Consider the following 21,825-nt stretch of genomic DNA (forward strand, 5'->3'; position numbering starts at 1 on the left):
AGTCGGTTGAGCGTCCGACTTCAGCCAGGTCACGATCTCGCGGTCCGGGAGTTCGAGCCCCGCGTCAGGCTCTGGGCTGATGGCTCAGAGCCTGGAGCCTGTTTCCGATTCTGTGTCTCCCTCTTTCTCTGCCCCTCCCCCGTTCATGCTCTGTCTCTCTCTGTCCCAAAAATAAATAAACATTGAAAAAAAAATTAAAAAAAAAAATTCTAAACAAAAGGCCCATTTGGAGAGTGGAAAGATAGGAATCCACAGTGATGAAGAGGCTAGGAATTATAGCTAAGGGGTCTTGTTTCTTGTGGAATGTTATGTCTACTGCTGACCATGACATTTTAAGATGGTGATAAAATCATTAATGCAGAAGTGGAGAGCCAGAGGGCAGGGCCTCTGAAACCCACGTCATTCAAGATAGAAGGAAATCTTGCTCTTTATGTTGAGCCTGGATCAGAAAATAATGGGTAGGCGGTCCCTCTCTTTGAGGGCCATCATACTGGAAACCAGTCATTATTCTGGGATGTTGTAGAGGACAGTTCTAGCACCAGTGAGTGAGTTTTAGACAGAGATCATAGCTCAGCTCAGTGAAAGGAAGAGCCTTCTAGCAATCTGAGTTTTCTAACAACGATGAGTTCTCTGTGTGAGATATTGTCCACAGGTGCCCAAAGAAAAGAAGACCCTTCTCCATAAGGAATTTGGACTAGACCACTTCAGCTGTCCACTTGCTTCCCCAAATCATTGTCTATTCACTGTTCGTGGAGGCATGTCTGGTCCTTTGGGATGCTCCACTTTTCTGTGATCAAAGGAGACTCCCCATCACTCTTCCATTACACACAGCATCATGGTCAACAGACAGCAAGTAGTTCTATGAGAACAAAGCAAAGATAAGGATCCACAGAACCTCTTTCTTGGGCTTTCTTCCCTCTATGTAAATGAGAAATGCAAACTACCTATAACACCTACCATGATCTTGAGTGACTAGACTTGTAGCTGAATCAGGTCCTCCAGCTTCCAGATCACAGTGAACTGCACTTAATGACATGCTTTATGGCTTAAAATTTTTTTAATGTTTATTTATTTATTTTGAGAGGGGGGTGGGGTATAGAGAGAGGGAGAGAGAGAATCTCAAGCATGGTCCATGCTGTCAGTGCAGAGTCCGACGCGGGGCTCTATCTAACAGACCATGAGATCATGACCTGGGCTGAAATCAGTCAGACACTTAACCAACTGAGCCACCCAGATGCCTTGACATGCTTAATGGATTTTTAAAGATATGTGGAGAACCTATTGGATGCCAGAGACTGCCCAAGCCACTGAGGGCTGAGAGTACACAGCTCTCCTGGCAAAGGTGTGAGAAGTGAACCTCACTTTGGGGACCAAGTTTGGACACCTTTGGTGAGAGACAGATCAGTCATGCTACAGTCATTGGTATGAGCCTCTCTTGGTTCTCAAAGTTGGCCACCGTAACCCGGAACTCTCAGTGTGCCCCCAGGCTCACAAGCTCCTGGGGAGCCGTGGATGTGTTTTCACGTGACTCATCTTCCCATGTACACATCATAGGTTCTGCTTATTTTTCAAAGCTGATTCAACTGTGTGTAATAGAATTTATCCACCTCTCTTGGTTGGATCTGAAAGTCAGTGTAGTGCTGGCTACACCCCATTGTCAGGAGGTCAGGCCTGCAGTTTGGGGAGAGCAACAGCTTCCCTCACAAGCAGTTAAAACCCAGCCCTGAGCTAGTTTGTCTTTGCAGGGAAACAGGCATTTGTTTTGCAATCCCTATTCTCCATGCCATTAAAACCTTCATGCAGAATAGCCACACTGTCCCCTCAGTAGTAGGCAGCTCCCCATTTTCACCATGCTTACTCAGATATCAACATGGGCAGTCCTGTCCCAAGGATGTAGCATCTTTCTTTTAACCTGCGTCAAAGATGATGAAGTTTCTTTTCCCTTAGGAGAGAGTAACAGAATCCCTCCAGGAAGAAAACTGTATTTATTTAGGAATATGCCCACTATGGTCTGAATGTTCGTGCTCCCCCTAAATTCCTGTTAAAATTCTAACCCCTAAGGGGGTGGTATTAAGAGGTGGGGCCTTTAGAAGGTGATTAGGTCATGCCAGTGGAGCCCTTATGAATGGGGTTAGCACCTTATAAAAGAGACCTCAGACAGCTCCCTCACTCCTTCTACCACGTGAGGACACAGCCAAAGAAGACTGTCTATGAACCAGGAAGTGAGCCCTCACCAGACACTGAACCTGTTGGTGCCTTGATCTTGGACTTTCAGCCTCTAGAACTGTAAGGAATAAATGTCTGTTGTTTATAAGTCACCCGGTCTGTGGTATTTTGTTATAGCAGCCCACATGAACCCGGATAGCACTCCACTAACTCACTGCAATTAGGGGACGAGGCTTAAGGAGTCTGGGCAGGTATTTTGTCATTGCTCCAGAAAAGGAGAGAAAAAGGACAGGAAGGAGGACTGGGAGGAGACCAGAGAAAGTGGAATGCTGCAGGATTGGACCCTCTTCAGAACACTCTTCCTCTCTTTCCAATTCTGCCAGTTCTGTGTGGTTAGACTTCTCAGGGTGATTGGTGAAGGCACTGAGTTCTGTGCCTTGGGGTGATGTGAGCAAATAAGATCTGGCAGCACAGAGGTGATGAGAAGCACAAGGCAGGGAGTCCAGAACTGGTCCGGCAGAGAGTTTGGGGCAGAACCTTGGGCCACCTGCCACGGGCTATGGAGCAGGGTCTCCGTCCTAAGCCTGACTGGAAGACAAGGGGCAGGGGCCCTGTATGAAACTGCAGTTACACATATTTCTGTCTTGATAATATCTGGTGAGTGTATTGATGCTTATTATGTGCCACACACAAATGCTGAGTGTTTTCTATACATCAATACATGATCTCCTTGTAATCGTTGCAGTATCTCTTTAAGGAAAGCACTATTATTATTGCCATTTGGCATGCAGGAAAGCTGAGGATTCGAGGGGTTAAGAATGTGCTCGAGGCCACGCGGCTGGGAAGTAAGGAGCCACACCTTGAGTTTGAGTGCTGGCTCCTAACCATTAAGAACACTGCCTGCTGATAGGTTGTGAATTGTTTGTGTGCAAGCCGGATGTTCCTCTGCCTCCACTGGGAGACTGGATTGCTCCATATTCCAAGGAGCAATCATATCAGGCCCAAGCTTGTGGTGGAAGGAGAGGAGAGGGTGAGGGAAGAATAAGGAGTTGGGGAACCGCACACAAAATAGTAAGCTGAGGTGCTTGCCATTTTCCTGGAAAGTGAAAGGTGGGATCAAGAACTGAGTCCTGGAGTCCTCTCTCCAACCTTAGGACATTTTCCTTTCTGAGTCACAGGACTCAGAGCGACACACACACACACACACACACACACACAGAAGAAGGCCAGAAGGCAGGCAACAAGATTAATGGACATGGTAGAGGTTGGAGAGGGGGTTATCAAGAGCACCTTTGTGAAAATAAGCTATGAGCTGTTCAAGGCACATTCTGGGAGCTGTGGGTCTCCTCCAGGGTGACCTTGTCATTAAATAGCTATATAAATGGCAAAGGACCGGAGTTCCCAGAGATATACCTGAGTTCCTTGGAGCTTCTATGATTCTGTGAAGTCCTAAGGTCAGGGGACACAATTAGCCTGATGGCTTCATTGGAGAGAAATGAGGTTAAAAGCAAGAACTAAAAGGCGGTCTTGGGAGAAAGAAACTATGCTTGGAGGTTATTTGAGTGTTGGAGAGGGCAGGGTAAGGGCTTGGCTGTGTATCAACTGAGAGATCTGGAAGGAAGAGAATCTGGAAGAAGTACAGGAAGGAGAAGAAAAAAGGGAGATCAATCATAGAATGAGATTCCTGAGCCTGACGTGGATGCCAAAGGCAGCACATTTTTGCCTGAGGAAAACATTCTTAATACAGCTCTGGGGGTGGCAGTTCCCTGAGTGATACAGATTAGTAATCAAATTATTTTCAAGGCTGATGAGCCCACCGACAGCTCTGGCACCCAGCCATGTCATCCCATGGATGGGGTTCAGCAAATGCCTTCTCCTCTCCATCGTCTCAGCCTTTGTATACACATTTCAAGAACTAGAGGCCAGTAAGGGCCAAAGCAACCACGTCTCGGTTTGTTTTGGTTTGTTTTTCAGACCTTCACTGCAATCCAGCACACACTGATTGAACACCTCCTCCACAATACCCACTGAGAGGGGCACTCAGGCGTCTTCCAAGATTCATAGTCTAATCGGGAAAGATGATGTTATGGACTGAATGTATGTATCAGCCACCCCCCCCCACCCAAATCCACATGTTGGAGCCCTAGCCCGTAACATGATGGTGTCTAGAGATAGGGTCCTTATGGAATAATTAAGGTTAAATGATGTTGTAACGGTAGACCCTAACCTGAGAGATTTAGTGTCCTTATGAGAAAAGGAAGAGCGACCAGAGCTCTTCTCTCCTTGCACACACACACACACACACACACACACACACACACGCAGAAGAAGGGCCATGAGAGGACACAGCAAGATGGTGGCAGTCTGCAAGCCAGGAAGAGGGCGCTCACCAGAAATGGCACTGCGATCTCAGAATTCCAGGCTCCAAGACTTGTGAGAAAATAAATGTCTATTGTGTAAGCCACCCAGCGATGGCATTTTGTTGTGGCAGTTTGCACTGACAAAGGCAGAGGGCACACATAAAATCAATGGTAAAGCAAGATGGAAGGAAAGTCCTATCAGAGTCAGAAAGAGGGTTATGGGAACAGGGAAGATGGTAAGGTGATGCCAGACTGAGGGCTCTGGGGAGAAGGGCCTGGCAGAGGTGGTGCTCAGGTTAGAGCCTGAAGAGGTCTGAGAGATGGGAGTTTGGGAAGCCCAGGAGAGGCAATCCTGACAAAGAACACCATGGACAAAGGCCAGAGGCTAGAAAAGTCCACCAAGCCCCCCAGGCGTTCTTGGGCAGATAAAAGTTGGGGCTTCATGGCGGAGCCCATGGAGACATGGTAGGTATTTCCACCAGGGTGAGCATGAAACCATTTTTGTAGAGTTAAGAACAAAGCAAAGCAAAACTTAAAGAGGAAGAAACAGCTGCCTGACTCTGACTGCAGGCAGAAGTTGGTTCTCATACACACCCCTAAGTAACAGAATTGGCTTCACATGAGTGGTTCTCAAAGTGTGCTCCCTGGGCCAGCAGCATTAACAGCACCTGTGAAACTGTCCGAAATGCAAATTCTTAGGGCCCAAGCCAGGCACACTGCATCAGAAACTGTAGAATTGGAATCTAGTAACCTGTGTTTTCAAAAGCCCCCTAGGTGATTCCGATGGTGCTGACACTTGAGAAGTGCTGTTCTGTGCAGCCCTGGATGAGCTAGGTTGCTTCCACTGGGAATGTTCCCCCAAGTGTGTTCATCCTGGGATCAGGAAGTCCTCTGCCCACTCATCTCTCCCTCATCATCCCTTAGCAGCTGATGAGATTTTGCACATTTTGTTTTTATGTGAATCCCTCTGATGCCCCTCATTCCCACAGGTTTTGGAGACCGTCTCTAAATTAGCACTTTCCCCCCTGAAAACCTCCTCAGATCTGAACAAATGTTTCCTGAGTACAGGTTTCACATCCTGACATTTGCTTGAATATGATTGGGAGACCGAGAGCCACGAGACAAGGCCTCTGCCTTCCACCGTTCCGTTAGCAAGGCATGTACTTGTGAAAAATAAGTTTATCTCAAGATAACATGTGCCTGGCAATAGATGGATGGCACAGCCAAGAGCTCTGGAGGAGGGGTGCTCGGGGATGGTGGAATGCAAGCTCCTGTCCAATGCCCAGTTCCTTTCCCTCCACCAGACTTTTCTAGTCCTAAATATCCTATATGTTCCATAATTCCTGTGAAATACCCTATTTGTACTATTGGGGCAAACCAGATGCCCGTGTGTCCCTTGCTTTCCAGGTGTGTGTCGTCTTCACAGATTCCCCATTCCTGAGCACGGCCTCATCCTCTGACCTTCCCCCCAACAGATGGCTGTTGCTCATCTGGCCAAGCCCCTCTCCATCCTCTCTGCCCTACTCCCCAGCCCACATAGATGTACGGGGAAAAGAGAAGGAAGTGGGCTCTTCCTGGGGGCCAGCCCTCACCACCACCCTCTCTGGGCAGTTTTACACCCCAGCCCTGCAGCAGGAGCTTCAGGCCATGGCAACATGGCAACAAATGCCTTCACTGCGCCTTGCTTCCCGACCCCAAATCCAAGCATGCACACTCCAGAGTAAACACCGTGGGAACCTGCCCTTCTGTGGCTGCCATGAAGTTCTTTCTAAAGAGTAGTATTATCGGTCACTTATTCCCCCTCCAGGGTCTGAGTCTTTAAAAGCCACCCTTCCTGCCTTCACCCATGTCTCTGTCACTTCTTCATAAGTCTGTCTACATACTTCTATTCTTGTGCTCTCTTCTGCAATCCTTCCTCTTTCCTTGCCTCACTCTCACCCCAAACTCCACAGTACTCCTCTCCAGCTCATATTGTCTTCTCGAGACAGGACCAAAGATGAAGAATGGAAGGGGCAGTCTCTCTCTGTAGAACTGGCTGATGAATCACTGGTGAGTGTGGTTTGTGGGATAGAACAGTCTGTTCTCCAGAGAAAGGAGAATGAAAAGCCTCAGGCCCATGCCTAAGACACCAGCAACCCTGAAGTCCTCATGCTGGCAGGAAGGGTAGGGGTGGACTCCAGGCCTGAAGAAAATCCTGGTATAAAATCATATCCCTAGGGGTGCCTGGAGGGCTCAGTTGGTTAAGCATCTGACTTCAGCTCAGGTCATAATCTCATGGCTCATGAGTTTGAGCCCGGGATCGGACTTTCTGCTGTCATTACAGAACCCACTTCGGACCCTCTGTCTCCCTCTCTCTGCCCCTCCCCCACTAGCACTCTCTCTCTCTCTCTCTCTCTCTCTCCCTCAAAAATAAATAAATATTAAATAAAACAAAATCACATTCCTAAAGGTACTGTTCCAGTAGTACAACCCTGAGTCAAATCTTGCAATCATGTTACGGTATCTTTGGGTTTCTCCGCCATGTCCAGTATATTGTCTCTCTGGGTCTCCCATTTTTGTTAAATTTTTAAAGTTTATTTATTTATTTTGAGAGACAGAGAGAGTGACGGGGGAAGGGCAGAGGTAGAGGGAGAGAGAGGGAAAGAGAGAATCCCGAGCAGACTCCACAATGTGAGCACAGAACCCTATGTGGGGCTCAAACCCAAGAACCATGAGATCATGACCCAAACAGAAGCCAAGAGTCGGTTGTCTGACCGACTGAGCCACCAGACGCCCCAGGTTCTCCCATTTTAAAGGAAGTGATAACAATATTCCAGGCAACAGAAAATACAGTGTCGTATTTCCAACTTGTAACTGCAACCTTGTTTTTTAAATAATTTTCTATATGGTTATATGTAGTGTAAATTAAAGACCAGTGCTGGTTTTCTCAGCAGGAATTAAGAGAGAATAAAGAGGGACAGATTGGTGTGGTTGCTTGATTGACTGACTCACTAGCTTACATTCTTTCTTCCTTCTTTAATTGATTGATTGATTCATTCATTCATTCTTAAAGTCATTTGTTCATCCATCCATCCATCCATTCATCCATCCATCTGTTTTTATATATCTATTTTTCTGTATTGTATATGCTTGAATATAAGGTAAAGCTCTTCCCTTTCCCAAATTAGCTGTCAGAAAAGAGGAAGTACATATTCTAGCCCTAACAGAATATTTCACAGTATGGGCTGCCCTCTCAGTTATTCTATTTTGAATAAAAATATACTGTTTGAGAAAAAGTATTAGCCTGATACCACTTCAATCAATGCCTCCCAAAGGAGGCTTACAAAGGTCACCTAACTGATTTTTTTTTTTTTAAGGCAGCATGGTACTACAATATAGATTCAGTAACTTTTCTTGAGGGCATAGCCTCCCAATTACAAGTGTGAATTTTGTTATTAAAAAGAAACCATTTAAAAGATCATTTTTTAAAAAACAATGCATGAAGTGGTTTTATTGTGAACAGCAAAAACAAACACAAAAAAACCATCTAAAGGATTTGATTAAGCTTTTCTCCAAAGAAGGCATACAAAGGGCCAATAGTCCATGAAAAGATGCTCCACATCATTTGTCATTATAGGGAAACACATGTGAAAACCACATGATATACCACTTCATGCCCTCTAGAATAGCTAGAATCAAAATTACAGACAATAACCAGCATTGATGAGAATCAGGAAAATTAGAGCCATGACACGTTGTTGATGGGAATGTAACATGCTACAGCTGCTGGGGAAAGCAGTTCGATTCGTCCTCAAAACGTTAAACACAGAGGTATCACACAACCCAGAAATTCCACACCTATGTAGATAACTAAGAGAAATGCAAACGTACGTCCACATAAAAACTGATACGTGTATGTTCCATAGCAGCATTATTCAACGTGGTCAAAAAAATGGAAACAACTCAAATGTGTATCAGCTAACGAATGGGTAAACAAAATGTGGTATATCCATACACTGGAATATTATGTGGCAATAAAAAAGGAGTGAAGGCGGCACACATGCTGTGACCTGGATGAACCTTGAAAACGTGATGCCAGGTGAAAGAAGCCAGTCAAAAAAAAAAAGAAAACAAAGTCACGTTAGTGCATGACTCCATTTATGTGAAATGTCCGGGATAGGCAAATCCATAAAAACAGAGAGTGGTTGCAGGGGTTGGCAGGGGGAGAGAAGATAGAAAATTAAGGAACAGCTGCTTTTGGTATGCGGTTTTTTACGGGGTGATAAAAATGTTTTGCAATCAGACAGTGGTGTCCACTGCACAGCTCTGGGAATACATCAAAATTCACCAAATGTACATTTTAAAAGAATGAATTTTATGGTGTGTGAATTAGGTCTCATAAAAGCTGCTCTTCAAAAATAAACAAACACAGTCTGGAACAAAAAGAGGTAACCAACTCTCTTTAGAATGTAGGGACAATGATATAGGCGAGAACGTGGATTGCTGACTCAAAAAATTGGTTCCAGTGGTGAGAAGGATACCGATGTCAAAGATCTGAGGGGAATGTTAAAGGTTTTGTACCAGGGGGCATTGGAGAAAAGCCATATTTTAATTCAATGTATTATTTTACACAGGATGTGATTTTAAACAGGTCACTGAAACAATGTATTAAATATTACTCTAAAACATTTACATATTCACATCAGCTTTTTTTTTTTTAACAACCTCCTTATTGGGAGGTACACAGATGGTCAGTTTCAGGCACACATTGTGCATATCAAACGCCAACTGAGTGTCAGGCACCAGCTGCATCCTTAGGATATAACACGGACTCTCAGTGCATGGCTCTGACCTCGACAGAGCTTACAGCCTAGTTTGCTTGAATCGCAATGGAGCTCAATTTTGAAGTACTTTCTGTGAAGAGTTGGTAAAACACATCATAAAACCTTGCGGGTCATTCCTAATATTTGGGGGGTGCCGTAGGTTCCTGGGAGCTCAGACGAAAATTCTGTGCTTTCTTCCCGTTATCATGTATGTGCATTGGCTCAGAGGGGGAAATTATGCATCTGCTCTCAGGCAGTTCTGCATACAGTACCCTGCTACCCCAACACATACACATGCCCTACCCCAGGCTGGATTCCTTACTTTGAGATCATTATCTACAGAATCCACTTGAATCCAGACCCATTCTCCAGCCCCCACCACACACAAACAATAAGGATCTCCAGAACTGGAGGCCTGGAAAGGATCCAAGATGACCCAGGCCCCAAGAGATGCATGGAGGGCCCAGAGACCACCCAGGGACCACTGTGGAAGAGCTTAAGGTCCAGCAGGCACCTGCCTCCCTGCTTCAACCCTGGGAGGGTTTGTTTTTACCTGGTTTATGTACTGAGCTTTTGCCTAAGATCCGTTTTGAGGAAAACTGTCCACTTGTTAACAAGTCCCCAAACTTTATTGTATGTACAAATGAAAACCCTGAAACTTGAACAGGCTTACCCAGGTGACTCATCTAAGATCATGTGGAGGGACAGTGACAGAGCAGCCACTGACCAGACCCAGGGCTCCCATTCTCAGGGTGGGGTTCTCTCTGCCCCTCTTGCCTTTCCCTGGGAGTGAACACAGGTTGGAGGCTAAGTGTTTAGCAAACGGGAGCAGGAAGAGTTTTTCTACACAGAGAGTCAGGAAGAGAAAGAGGGAGAGGGCTCAGAGGTACATTGGGGCCAATGGAGGGCCACTCTCTGGAGATAAAGGAGCCAATGTGTACTCAGGATTTTCAAATCTTGGGACTGCAGGATCCAGAAAGCTCTGAGTGCAGTTACCATGGCAAACCCTATGCCTGTGCACATTCAGGCTTAAGCCCGGGTTACTAAAAACCGCCAACCTCTGCCTTGCAAATCTCTCTTCCATATTCCCAAAGCAGTTTCCCCTCTACCAGGTTCCCTGCATTTTTTCCTATACCCTGTCTTTCTCCTGTCCTTCAGTCTGGTTCAAATGAGCTCAATAAGCAGGAGGATGAGGGAAAAGACAAAGGCAAGGATCCAGGGATTAGAGAGACACAGGAGTAGCTTATAAAGAGATTATGGAGCTTCTGCTCCAAATCTCTGACTTCCTGTCCCAGGGCTTGAGGAAACCTCCACAAATCCAAAGAGACAAAGAGCACAACCTGACACCTGGGGGGAATGAGGTTCCTGCTCTGTTGCCATTGGCAGCTGAGATGCCAGCACAGGGAATGAGGCAGATCCACATCTGGCCCAGTGAGCCAGGCACCAGTGTGTAGGGAAGAAGGGAAATGGAATCTCCACTCTTTGGGACTTGAGTCAATTAAGAAGGAGAACAAAATGAAAAGCACCTCTCTGCCCCCAAAGAATTTCACACTGGGATGGGCTAATAAATTCTGGCAGATCAGAGGAGGCAAAGAAGCTCTGTCAGAGTTGGGAAGGTGGGCAGGGCTTCGGGCAGGACCAGGACTTGAGCAAATGTTTGATGGGGACCAGTGAGCAGATCAGGCTAGTTAGGGTGAAGAGCTTAGCATGGAAAGTATGGGGGAGCTAGAAGGGTAGATAAAGGCCGGATAATGGATGGCACTGAAGACTAAATTTAAGGGATCTGGATTTGTCTAGGGTCATGGGAGCTTCTGAGGGAACTGGAAGAAGGAAAGAGAGAGGCTCCTAGATAATATTAGGGGATATTAGCTAATCAGCGTGGCCTGGACTAGAGCAGTGCTGCAGGGGGGTGGGGGAAGAGAAGACAGAAATGAGAGTCATGAAGGAGGAATCTGCAGGATTAGGGATAGGTAAGACATGAGCAGAGAAAAGCAAAGAGGAGAAAGGGAAGAGAACTTCAAGGTTTCCAACTTGGGACTCTAGGAGAAAGACCACTACATGAACAGGAAAGACGCCTGGAGGAAGAGATGGTTTTGTTTGAGAAACTGATGAACTTGGTTTCCTACATGTAGCATTTAAGATGAATCACTCAAGTGGAAATGTCTTATAGACTCTTGGAAGTGGGGGGCTGAAGGGAGGAGGGCCTGGCTGGAAGTAGAGCCCTGGAGTCACGTGAACTGATGAGGGTGGATGGAGGGGCAGCAGATCTAAGAGCAAGTTGCTCACTGACTCTCAAGGAGGTTGCCATTAAACCTGGAGACAAGCTGACACTTAGCACATACCTAGCAAAAAATGAAGGCTGTGGGAAAGGGCTTATCTGTGAATCAAAAGTGTGGAAGAAGGAGGGGATTAAGGAGAATGGCAAATTCTGGGTATAACGTAAACAATTTGATGTTCCCATGAACCCTACAGCTTTCCCATTCAACTAAGGACCGATTTCAACTCGGAGAATGGAGAAGCCTCCAATTGACTAGCAGATATCTCCAGGACCCCATATCATCCTGAATTTATCCAGACTCTTAAGACATGAATTATTGTAACATATCATAGCTGCTCCTCCTGAAATGTCAAGCTCTCTTTTCTCAGATCCTTTTTACTTGCTACTGCCCAAATTTGATCAGGGCCCCCTTCACCCAAGTTGACATCTCCACAGCTCTTTACAGCCTTCAGCATAAAGTCCAAAGGCTCCCTGCAGCCTTCAGAGTAATGTTCAAACTTTTCAGCCACCAGGTTGAAGCCTTATCTTACTTTCCGCCCTTATCTTTATTGCCCTTTGACAGCCTCGGCTCCACCCAAAGTGAGTCATTCAGACTAGGCCTTCCCACTTCCCTGCTTTTATTTACTCTCTTCTTTATCCACAAGCACCATCCCAAGTTTCTGCGGCCAGACCCTACCCATCCTTTCTGAGCTTTTCCAATTCCACTTCCTCCAGGAAGCATCCCTGGACTCCCCAGACAGAATAATCTCTCCATCCTCTGACATCATCAAACTTTATGGGTGCCTTTTATGGCACTGCAAGTCCCCATCTTGTCTTACAGTTACGTATCTTTATTTACCACCTCCTCAACCAGTCTGTAAACTCACTGAGAACAGACACAGTCCCTCACCTGTAAAGAAAGACTGACCGTGGGGCACCCGAGTGACTCAGTCATTTCGGCTCAGGTCATGATCTTATGGTTCGTGAGTACGAGCCCCGCATTGGGCTCACTGCTGTCAGCACAGAGCTCGCTTCGGATCCTCTGTCCCCCATCTCTCTCTGCTCCTCCCCTGCTCATGCATTCTCTCTCTCTCTCTCTCTCTCTCTCTCTCTCTCTCAAAAATAAATAAACATTTAAAAAAGAAAAGGAAAGAAAGACTGGCCCTGAGAGTCGAGGAGGTGAAGAGGGGAGAAAAAGGAAACAAATATCTAGAACAAGTTGCAAATGAGAAAACTAAGTCTCTGTGTGGCAATGCCACACAGGTAGAAAGTGACAGAGTCAAGGCTCTAACCCACAACTCTTCATCTTTCTAGGTAGAGTGCCTACGGTGCTTTCCAGGGCATTTTCACACAAGTCAAGGATTTCTCTCAAGGATCTAATCAAGGAAGCTGTACTTCTTCATCATTTTTAAGTGAGAAAAGGGAGGTCTGCAAGACTGAAGAGACCACCCTCCCCCTCCAAAGTTACATTGCTAGCAAATGGCAGGATCTAAACTGGAGCCATGTCTTGTTTTCATTTCTGATCAGCCGTCCGCTAACCCAGCCTCCCAACTTGCCTGCACCAGGGGCTTGGGAACTCAAGCCACTTATGACTGCCTAGGTTCACATCACTGTACATTGGTAGCCCGTGTTTGTGAAAATAGAGGAGGGAAGGTAACCGGCTGCTGATAAGGGCGCCTTCTGAGATGCTGGAGTGTCAGATCTCTGCTAACCTGCCTGGAGCAGGAACAGGTGTGGGAGAGTGTAAACCCACACCCCAAGAGAGGAGCTGGGTTCCCATTGCAAAAGCTCCTGGAGAACAGAGATGTGCTTGAGGCTAGGGAGGAAGTAGGGGGCGGGGCAAATTACATCATTTAGAAACAAGAAGATGTGATGTTCCAGTGGCCAGGACCAGAGGGGCTGTTCTCTCACTGGTGGGAAACAGATCCCTGCCCCTTCCCATCCCCCAAGAGCAAACAAAGCCCAAACTCTTGGAGGGGGTGCGGGAGAGAATTCCCAGAAGGCTTGCAAGGAACCTCCAGGGTCCTCAGTTGTCCCAGTGGGGATGCATCAGCTGGGAGAGTCTGAGAGATCCAGGCGGTGGGCAGACCCTCAGAAAAAGACCCTCAGAAAAAGGGGCACAGGAAAGGGGACCGGTGGTCCTGTGCCCTCAAAGGTGTTGGGAGAATTGGCCTAACTGAAAGGGAGACTGGCTCATGAGATAACAATTAAACCCAGTGTCAAGTTCTAAACACTGGGAGAGGTATGTTCCTGTGAGGCCCCAGCTAGTGAGTGATGTGGCCAGATTCTTTGTAGGTGGATTTAAAGACATAAAAGCAAGAAGGGCACTGGAAGGAAGATGTTAGTGAACAGTCCCCAAGAGAGAAATGGGGAAGGATCACCCTTCCATGGATGTTGGCAGTAGTTGGTGTTAGTTCTAATCACATTGACCAGGGGAGTGTCCTTTCTTGCCGCCCACCCATAGCCCACCTGGAACCACCCCTGTGTTCCCACCAATCCATCCGTTGTGTCTAGGTAAAAAGGGCATCGGAATTTGCAGCCTCCAGCCTGCTCTCTTAATCAAACTGTCATCATGAGTAATAATTATACCTTGGGAAACAGCAGAGTGACTCAAAAAACGGTCCCCTCCCCCACAGCCACGCCTTCACACAGCTCAGAGCTTTGCACAGGACGCTGAGAACCCCAAGAGAGTGAAGCCACTAGCTCATGAAGCTTGTCAGCTTGTTCAACACCTCAAGTGACCATTCAGACTCCATTGTCTGATGGACAGTAGTAGAAAGTCTCTTTAATGGTTAAATAGCTAATTAGGCCCAGGCTGTTCGTCAAGCATGGGGAATTGGGTGTGCAGTGGGGGGCAAGACGCAAAAACTGTTGGAGATGTGATGCAGGTCAGTGAGACAGCACACGCAAGAAGCCATGGGTGCCAGCCCTCAGAAGATGGCCTTTTCCCTCAGGTGCTTCCCCACCAGCTCAGGTGAACCCTAAGTATAAAAGTAGAATGATAAGGAGAGCCATACTTATTCAATGCCTACTGCGTGCCTGTTGAAGGGCTGAATTTTATTTTTAAATTTATTTATTTTCATTTTGAGAGAGAGCAAGGAAGGGAGGGACAGATACAGAGACAGAGAATCCCAAGCAGGCTCCATGCTGTCAGCACAGAGCCCAATGCAGGGCTTGAACCCACGAACCGTGAGATCACGACTTGAGCAGAAATCAAGAGTCGGATGCTTAACCGACTGAGACACTCAGGCGCCCCGAAGGACGGGATTTCTTTTATGTGCAGTTGAGGCAAAAGGGATGTTAAAATATTGAAATAGGCCATGTAAGTTGATAAATGCCTATTACCCCAGCCCCCCTCCTCCAACTGCCTGCCTCCTTTCTCACCTGTCTTATAGATGAGGAGGACAAGGCTACGTGACTTGCCTAATGTCAAGCAACAAGTCCAGGAACTGGAGCTGGAAGCTTGGCTGACTGACTCCAAGCTTTTGCACTTGACCATAGGACTACCAGCCATGTTAGCATTGCGGAGGCCACTATTCTTGCTCCTCCCCCTCTACCCTAGAAATGACCCAGAGTCTAGGAGAAACCCTCAGTCACTGAGCCAGCAAGGACTTCTCTTAATCACCACCCTTGCAGCCCTGAACATGCCAGCAGTTGGGTACCTCCAGCCACCCATGTGTGACCACCCGAGAGCCCCATTCCTCTGGGAGGCCAAGGCCACAAGGCCACTCCTGGGCAGGGGGAAATTTACAGGCTGGGAGACCTACCACTTGGGGTCTACCCAGGTATGCTCCCTTCCTTCCCTTCCCGCACCAACTGTGCCTGCCTTAGCCATATTCAGGGCACTGAGTTACTGCCATCAGAATAGAGGGCTACTTGATAAGAGCCATACTTTCCCCAGGGTTCTCTGTGAACAATGGGAAATGGGGGTAAGTTGCAGTAAGATTTTGGTTGACATGAGTAGGAGTTTCTGTCCATGGGGGATATGTGGTGCAGGGACAGCTCTACATAAGTGCTCAGTCCCTGAAGATCTTCTGTAAGTTGGACACCGCTGAGTCAACAATAAATTAGATCCCTCCCTGATAGAGTTATGTGATGAATAATGTCCTCTGAAAGACCTGCTTGGTCCCAGAACTGTACCCACATGAACTGTCACTAGATATGAAATGTTATTTCCTATGAAACAATAATAGGTTTCCCTACACCCCTGCCAGAGTTCTATAGTCAAATTTACAGAATGCTAGTAGGCCCAGTGATACAGGAGTCTTTTTCTGCAGGACTTATCATAACCTTGACTGTGCAAATTTGCATGACAAATCTGTGAGAGCCAGCTCATTTGAACATTTCCCTAATGGAACACCCATAACTATCTCATGGCATAGAGTTTCTCTGAACACTGTTTGGCAAATGCTGCTCTAAAGAGCTGGGGACAAAAGGCCTATCACTGGGCATGGGGATGGGGAGGCTTAGCCATTGGAAAGAGGGGCCATTTTTCTTTCAGCGGTTCCCACAAGGGGAACACAATTTCCATTTCCTCTTTCTCTTAACAAATTCTTAACTCCCTCTGGGTTCCCTTTTCGGAGGCCCCTAGTTTGCTTTCACAAATGCCCCTGTTAAAGTCCAAACATGGTTCACAAGGCGCCCTTTCTTCATCCACCCCTGAAAGCTATTTTTCTAATAAGCTACTTGTAAAAATGGGAATAAGGGCAGCCACATTTTATAGGGCATTTGTTTGTGTCAGGCGCTGTGCTAGGTGTTTTATGTGGATTCTCTCTTTTAATTCATTCACATTTCCCTTCAGTTAATTCTGCCCTGAGCCACTGCCTCTCCCCAACCCACTTTTCTCCAAGAGGAGAGCTGGGGATCTTCTCCCCTAGCAGCCGGTCATACTCGAAGGCAATGGCAAAGCTGGAAAAACACAAGCCAATTCGGGCTCTCCCTCTCTGCCCAGGAGCTAACCCACTCTCTCACTAGAAGCAGGACCCTACCACATTATTTCCCCTGGCGTCTCGGAGTGCTCGGTAAATATAAACAGAAATCAATGAGCCCCAAGTACTTGGTGGATACCACTTTGGTCATCCCCATGGAGGTGTTACAAAAATTAGTATCTGCCACTTTTTCCTTAGCACTCACTAGGCAACTACATGCATTATCACTGACCCTCTCAACAGCCTGGACAACCAAGTATTCCTGTATTCTTTCAGAAAAGAGATACTGGGGCTAAGTGGTCTGTGCGGAGCCTCACAGTGGGCAAGCAGCCAAGTTTGGATTTGAATCCAGGTCCGTCAGGCTCCAAAGCCCAATTTCTTTCTGAGGCATCATTGTCCTTCAGCTGTGTAGATAAACACGTGGACCAAGTTTTTTTGTTTTTTTGTTTTTTAAAGAAATAACATGTTCAGGGGCACCTGGGTGGCTCAATCAGTTAAGCTTCTGACTCCTGATTTCAGCTCAGGTCATGATCTCATGGTTCAAGCCCCGTGTCGGGCTCTGTGCTGACAGTGTGGAGCCTGCTTGGGATTCTCTCTCTCCCTCTCTCTGTCCCCCTCCCAAATAAATAAACATTTTAAAAACCAGAGAAAGAAATAACACAGTCAGTCAGTGAAGGAGTCCCAAACTGGAATCCAGGAGGATTGGTTACAAGATAAATACGCCCTGAGACTGTTCTCCTGGCACCTGCCTATCCCCAGCATGGTAGCATCTTCAGCCTTCTTGTAGAGAAGTGTTGCCAGATAAAACACCAGATACCCAGTTACATTTGAATTTCAGAGAAACAATAAATAATGTCTGAGTATAAGTATGTCCCAATATTGCACGGGATATACTTATACTAGAAAAAGATTAATTGCTTCTCTGAAATTTAAATCTGAGTGTCCTGTGTTTTTATTTGCTAAATCTAGCAACCCCACCCTAGAGTCAGAGGCATGCCGGGAAGTCTCCCGCCTGGCTCTAGGTCCCAAGCGTTGCTCCAACACGAGTTGCCATGGCAGCCTGAGCAGGCCCTTCTGGAGCTGTCTCTACTTACCTCTCCAGCTTCACCTCGCCCCTGCATTCTCCATGCTCAGAACACACTGCACTGCTTTCAGTTTCCTGAATGTGTCATGCTGCTTCTGGCCTCAGGTCTTAGCCCTAACTGTGCTTTGTGAGGGTCTTTTTCCCTCTCTCCCGCTATCTGGCTAATTCCTGTGGATCCTTAGCATCTCCACCTAGAGTCACTTCTGCCGGGAAGTCTTCCCTGACTCTGTGACCACTGCCCCTTCCCATTACAGCATGCCCCAGGGAGCAGGGGCGGGTCACATGCACCCGTGTCTCCCCACGCCCAGCACCAGCATGTGACCTCAGGTGGGAAGTTCAGCAGATGCTTATTGAATGAATGAATGAATGAATGAAGAATGTTCAGGCAGAGCTGCATTTCTTGAATGTGACTGCTTCCTCCTTCCCTTCCATCTTTACTCACTTTTTCATCTCTGCCTCCTCTCCCTCCCTCAGAGTTGTGAAAAGCTGGGGCTTATCTCCCCAACAGCATTTCCTGGCCGGGACTCAGGTGAGGAGAGAGCGCCTGCTCATGTCCCTTACCTGATCGTTCCAGACCAACTGTCCCTGTGGGCTCAGGTCTAGCTACAGGTCAGCAGAAACTTCCTCCTGGGTTCCCAAACCCTCCTGGCACATGCCCCCTCTGTGTCCAAACTCTGCTTCCCTTCTCCCCCTGGCCCCTTTAAAAGAGTCTAATTGGATTAAGCCCCACGTTTGGGGTGTGGGGAGATGCCAGTGTCAGATGGCTGAGGGTTAGGGCAGGTGGTGGGGCTCGGTGGGCTCAGAACATCACCCATATGTTCCTTGTTCACCCACCCAAGGCTTTGCCCACGCACAGCCTGACAGCAGGAGAAGGCAGCACAGAACTTAACCCTTTCGTGGCCCTTAGAAGGTAGTTTCACAAAGAACCAGTGTGCAGGGAGTGCTAACTTTAGTACACACACACACACACACACACACACACACACACACACACACACCCTGGAGTTCTGCCTCTATTCCCCTCTCAGAGCCCTCCCAGCTTGCTTCCAGTCAGGGCTCGATTTAGCAGATGCCCTCTAGGGGGGCAGGAAGTCCATGCCAGAGCAGGGGGAAGGGCATGGGAATAGGACCAGGGTGGGGGTGCTGAAGGGAATGGGGAGAGGGGAGAGGGCAGGACGCAGGGAGGGGCTCTGAGGCAGCACCTGTGACCGGATTCTGAAAGCCCTAGTCTGTTGCTCTCTGGTCTAACCTTTAGAGGCAGGTGGCCCTTTGGTGCCTTCTCATCATCTGCACACCCCCCCCCCCCACGCCTCCCCTCCACGAATACTTAACGAGGACAAAGAGGGAGAAACACCCTTCTGTCTCAAATTAACTCCAAAAATAGAATCCCTCTACCCCTGGGGAGGGCTAGTGAGCCCGGGCATGCGGTGCACCAGCAGCTCCGACTCCTGAGTTCCTTTTCCAGGAACTCTCAGGCCGGTCCAGGTACCCCCAGTCTCGGAATCACCCCCTGCCACCCCCTGCCACCCCGTCCAGCCTCCAACTTCTGGCTGGGCGCTCAGCCCGGATCGCGGGAGGGGACTCACACCGAGAGAAGCGCCGACTCCGACGGCTCCTCGGCTCCGCCAGGTGAGGCGCGGGTTGCGCCGCGGCAGGTACAGGTGGGGCCAGGGGCTGCGGCAGGTAAGGGATCCGCGGTGGCTCCGGAGGCCTCCGCTGAGTAACAGGGCTGACAGGTTTGTGTTTTCCCCTCTCCTCCTCCTAGTTAACCACACCCCTGCTGCTCTCCTCCTCACTTCCTTAAAGGGTGGGGTGTGTTGTCTGTGGTGCTGAGTGTGTGCCTGCTCCAGCCTCTTACCATAAACCCTGAAGTAGACGCCACCACCAATTCCCTGAGCTGCACGTGCCCACCTGGGCAGCCCTCTCCCAACCCCAGAAGGGGTCTTCTGCTGTTGCGTGCCCTGTGAGCGCCTGACCCCTCTGAATTTCAACCACCCCTCCCTCTTCCTACTCCACAGGCCGGCTTTTGGAGGCCACGTTTAGACGTTGGTGTTTCCTCTCTAGGCTCCTAGTGGGAGGCTGTTACCTGCCTCCCATAATCTCAGCATCTGTGACCCTCCGGGGCTTCCCCCTCTCCCCCCTACTTCTACAGTGGCCCCAGCCCCTTGATGGGACACTGGGATCAGGTGAATATTGCCAGGGGCTTTGGCAGAACTGATCCAGGCGCTTGTGCTGTGAGAGGGCAGGACCAGGGGCAGCACAAGAATTGTCACAGAAGCTGGGCAGCCTTCACCTGGCCCCATCTCCATATCAGCTAACTTGGCTGCCCAAACAAAGAGGCTGGTTCACGTCTTTACTCAGGCCAGCAGGGCAGTGAAATTCAAGACAGTGACTCAAGGGCACTTAGAAACCCTTTTTCCCCTATTGCTAGAAAAATTCCTGACTTTCCCTTGAGTAGGAGGAGGTGAACTGGACTTAGCATAAGGTCGCAAAGCTGGTGTGTCCTCAATGTCCCCCACAACCTCAAAGCTCCTCTCCAGAGCCCCTGCCCCAAACTTCTTCATCCTGTGTCCTGTGAAGAATTAGGATCTCCCGGAGTTCTAGAAGATACTATTCACAGGGTCGTCTCTGAAGATGGTGGCCCCCGGAGTTGTGCAGCTATAGGTGACAGCCTGGCACACATGATGGCCCCCCTGATACTCCCTCACCCGTAACCCCAAACTCAATGGATTAGCCACCCCAGGAGAACAAAAGGAAAATCTAGCATTTGGTGAGCAAGTTTCAACACCAACCACTGTTGCTAAGAAAGCTTTCAGTTTACGTGATTTCATTTAATTTCCCCCACTTTCTGAAAAGAAAACCAAGGCTTAGATTCCTTAACTTGTCCAAGGCCACAAAGCCAGAATGTCAAATATCTCTCAAAGTGTGATCAGCTGACTCCTGGACGCCACTGCAGGTTTTAGAGGGCTTCGGAAAATGGGGGGCCCTTCTGTCTTCTTGTGCACAGGAATGAGGAGATGAATGTTGAATGATGTGAAGGTTAGATACTTGCATTAGCAGTTGAGGGTCTGTGTTGGGCCGGAGGCAATGGGAACGAAGGAGCAAGACTAATCCAAATAGGTTTAAGAAAAGGTGAGTTTGTGTATGCTGCCATCATGTGGCCAAATCCATAACCTACAATCTGGCTGGGCTGTAATTTGAGAAATTTTCAGATATTCAAAATTTTTGGAGCATGTTGAATTCTTCAGAGGTTTTTTTTTTTTTTTTTTTTTTTTTAAGCTCTGAAACCTAGCTCCTAGCACCGTACAATCATAGGTTTTATTTATTAAGAGGACCTTGGGAAACTCCCTGGGTTGGATACACTGCCTGTGTTGTATGCAGTATTAGTAAAAAAACCTATCAGAAATGCTTCCCAGAGCCTAGAATTCTGTATAAATGTTCTTAAAAGATTCTACCTATGTCTCATTGTGTGTTTTGTCATTTAAGATGGTAGCTAGTGGAACAGGTTAACCTGCACATGGGAAGGATCCAGTCAAGAGGAAAGGCGTGACTTTAGGCAAGCAGATGGATCTCCCTGAGCTTGTATTTCCTAATCTAGGAGAGTAGAGGAATAAGTACTATCTTTTCTACCCATTTCACAGGGTATTGTGATGCCCCACTTAATTGATGGGTATGATAGGTATGAAATTGATTGGTATGAAAAAATACATCCTATGGTGATTAAAATGCTATTGTGCTATAACATACTATGATTTTATTTTTAGAAATAATAGGAATTAGGGGCTCCTGGCTGGCTGAGTCAGTAGAGCATGTGACTCTTGATCTCAGGGTTTTAAGTTTAAGCCCCACATTGGGTGTGGAGCTTACTTAAAAAAAGGGGGGAGGATGGGCTAAATGGGTAAGGGGCATTAAGGAATCTACTGAAATCATTGCTTCACTATACACTAATTTGGGTGTAAATTTTAAAAAATAAAAAATAAAGTTAAATAAAGAAAAGAATAGGAATTAAATAGGGTAGGTTCAGTGGGGAGAGATTACATATGTATCTGAACAGATACAATCTGTCAAGTGTTTGCTTGTGACTAGAACTTTCATCCATCATCTAACTGATCTCCACAATTCATTGAGGTAAATAGTAGCATTCTTATTTGGTAGAAAGGAAAAGGAGGAAAAGGTAAATAATTTGTCCACAGCCACCCAGGTGGGAGAGAGCAGAACTGAATCTAAA

General features: G+C 47.4%; 1 protein-coding gene across 5 annotated transcripts in view; it reads right to left on the reverse strand.

The window, feature by feature from the left end:
• PTK2B (protein tyrosine kinase 2 beta) overlaps positions 1 to 19,363 on the reverse strand; it is a 126,593-nt gene extending 107,230 nt beyond the window's left edge. For 2 of the 5 annotated variants that reach the window (XM_047090876.1, XM_047090875.1), the window contains exon 1: positions 19,184 to 19,360. The gene's annotated coding sequence lies outside the window, so the exon portion shown is untranslated. Of the gene's footprint in view, positions 1 to 19,183 lie in introns of all 5 variants that reach the window. The other 3 variants (XM_047090877.1, XM_047090878.1, XM_047090880.1) reach the window with 3 other exon arrangements.
• Positions 19,364 to 21,825: the final 2,462 nt, after the last annotated feature.

Source organism: Lynx rufus, unplaced genomic scaffold (assembly GCF_022079265.1).
Source record: "Lynx rufus isolate CCGP_SWC_20201006 ecotype Redwood Valley unplaced genomic scaffold, mLynRuf1.p SCAF_3, whole genome shotgun sequence".
Classification (NCBI taxonomy): domain Eukaryota; kingdom Metazoa; phylum Chordata; class Mammalia; order Carnivora; family Felidae; genus Lynx; species Lynx rufus.